Consider the following 2,640-nt stretch of genomic DNA (forward strand, 5'->3'; position numbering starts at 1 on the left):
GCCGAGGGTGGGAGGGAAGGGGGAGACCGAGGGTGGGGGAAGGGGGGGAGACCGAGGGTGCGGGAAGGGGGAAGGGGGAGACCGAGGGTGGGGGAAGGGGGGAGACCGAGGGTGGGGGAAGGGGGAGACCGAGGGTGGGGGAAGGGGGAGACAGAGGGTGGGGGAAGAAGGAGACCGAGGGTGGGGGAAGGGGGAGACCGAGGGTGGGAGGGAAGGGGGAGACCGAGGGTGGGGGAAGGGGGGGAGACCGAGGGTGCGGGAAGGGGGAAGGGGAAGGGGGAAGGGGGAGACCGAGGGTGGGGGAAGGGGGGGAGACCGAGGGTGCGGGAAGGGGGAGGCTGAGGGTGGGAGGGAAGGGGGAGACCGAGGGTGGGGGAAGGGGGGGAGACCGAGGGTGCGGGAAGGGGGAAGGGGGAGACCGAGGGTGGGGGAAGGGGGGAGACCGAGGGTGGGGGAAGGGGGAGACCGAGGGTGGGGGAAGGGGGAGACCGAGGGTGGGGGAAGGCGGAGACCGAGGTATCTCCCGATTTCAGAGACTCACAAATGACAAGGGTTTGAAATCTATGATCGCTAGTTACCAACATCATCATCATCATCATCGGCAGTCCCTCGGAATCGAGGAAGACTTGCTTCCACTCTTAAAAATGAGTCCTTAGGTGGCTGAACAGTCCAATACGAGAGCCACAGTCCCTGTCACAGGTGGGACAGATAGTCGTTGAGGGAAAGGGAGGGTGGGACTGGTTTGCCGCAGGCTCCTTCCGCTGTCTGCACTTATTTTCTGCATGCTCTCGGCGATGAGACTCGAGGTGCTCAGCGCCCTCCCGGATGCACTTCCTCCACTTCGGGCGGTCTTTGGCCAGGGACTCCCAGGTGTCAGTGGGGATGTTGCACTTTATCAGGGAGGCTTTGATGTTTCCTCTGCCCACCTTTGGCTCGTTTGCCGTGAAGGAGTTCCGAGTAGAGCGCTTACTTTCGGAGTCTCGTGTCTGACATGCGGACTGCCCAGCGGAGCTGATCAAGTGAGGTCAGTGCTTCGATGCTGGGGATGTTGGCCTGGTCGAGGACGCTAATGTTGGTGCGTCTGTCCTCCCAGGGGATTTGTAGGATCTTGTGGAGACATCGTTGGTGGTATTTCTCCAGCGACTTGAGGTGTCTACTGTACATGGTCCATGTCTCTGAGCCATACAGGAGGGGCAGGTATTACTACAGCCCTGTAGACCATCTGCTTGGAGTCAGTTTTGAGAGCCTGGTCTTCGTACACTCTTCTCCTCAGGCGGCCGAAGGCTGCACTGGCGCACTGGAGGCGGTGTTGAATCACATCGTCAGTGTCTGCTCTTGTTGATAAGAGGCTCCCGAGGTATGGGAAATGGTGCACGTTGTCCAGGGCCGCGCTGTGGATTTTGATGACTGGGGGGGCAGTGCTGTGAGGCGAGGACAGGCTGGTGGAGGACCTTTGTCTTACGGATGTTTAGCATAAGGCCCATGCTTTGCACGCTGTCCGATCTCACTGGGTCCCCGGGTTACACACTGTCTGATCTCACTGGGCCCCCGGGTTACACGCTGTCTGATCTCACTGGGCCCCCGGGTTACACACTGTCTGATCTCACTGGGCCCCCAGATTACACACTGTCTGATCTCACTGGGCCCCCGGGTTACACACTGTCTGATCTCACTGGGCCCCCGGGTTACACACTGTCTGATCTCACTGGGCCCCCGGGTTACACACTGTCTGATCTCACTGGGAGCCCGGGTTATATACTGTCTGATCTCACTGGGCCCCCGGGTTACACACTGTCTGATCTCACTGGGCCCCCGGGTTACACACTGTCGGATCTCACTGGGTCCCCGGGTTACACACTGTCTGATCTCACTGGGAGCCCGGGTTACACACTGTCTGATCTCACTGGGCCCCCGGGTTACACACTGTCTGATCTCACTGGGCCCCCGGGTTACACACTGTCTGATCTCAGTGGGCCCCCGGGTTTGTGGAAATGTATTTTTATCTAAGCTGTATCATGCTCTATTCTTGAGCCCTTTTGATATAAAACAAAATGGAGTCGTGGTGCTTCCAGAAACTTCTGCAACAGACAGTCGGTTTGCATAAACAGCTAAACCTGGCTTGAAACGGCTGACAACTAATCAATGGGCACCAGACGGCTAGGAGACAAGTCCTGCTGAGACAAGTACCATCCATGGTGCTCTCCTATTATCCATACAACACCAGTTCCACTCCCCCCACCCTTTTCGAGACACTCAAACCACCAGCCATTATCTCTTGTACAGACCTCACCCATTTCATGCAAAAAAATAACTGACCAGGAAACTGGACAATCCTGACACAATGCAATGCAGCTAATAGCTCATTACCACACTCTCATCGAGTAATGGCTGACTGGCCAACTGATAACCCTGACAAAAGGAAATATTTGGAAACCATGTCAGGACAAGGATGTAGTCATTAACTCTTTATCTGTATTCACTGACTGCGAGACAGAGCCAATACACTGGAAGAGGCCATAACTTGGGTTTTTAACTGTATAAATATCTCATGAAATTGTACAATTTGGAAGGTGTTCACTTAGCCGTTGACTGAGTGAGACGTTTCCCTTGCTTGCAAGTAAAAAATAAAGGAACATCTGC

The sequence above is a fragment of the Pristiophorus japonicus genome, chromosome 9 (genome assembly GCF_044704955.1).
Source record: "Pristiophorus japonicus isolate sPriJap1 chromosome 9, sPriJap1.hap1, whole genome shotgun sequence".
NCBI classification, from domain to species: Eukaryota; Metazoa; Chordata; class Chondrichthyes; family Pristiophoridae; genus Pristiophorus; species Pristiophorus japonicus.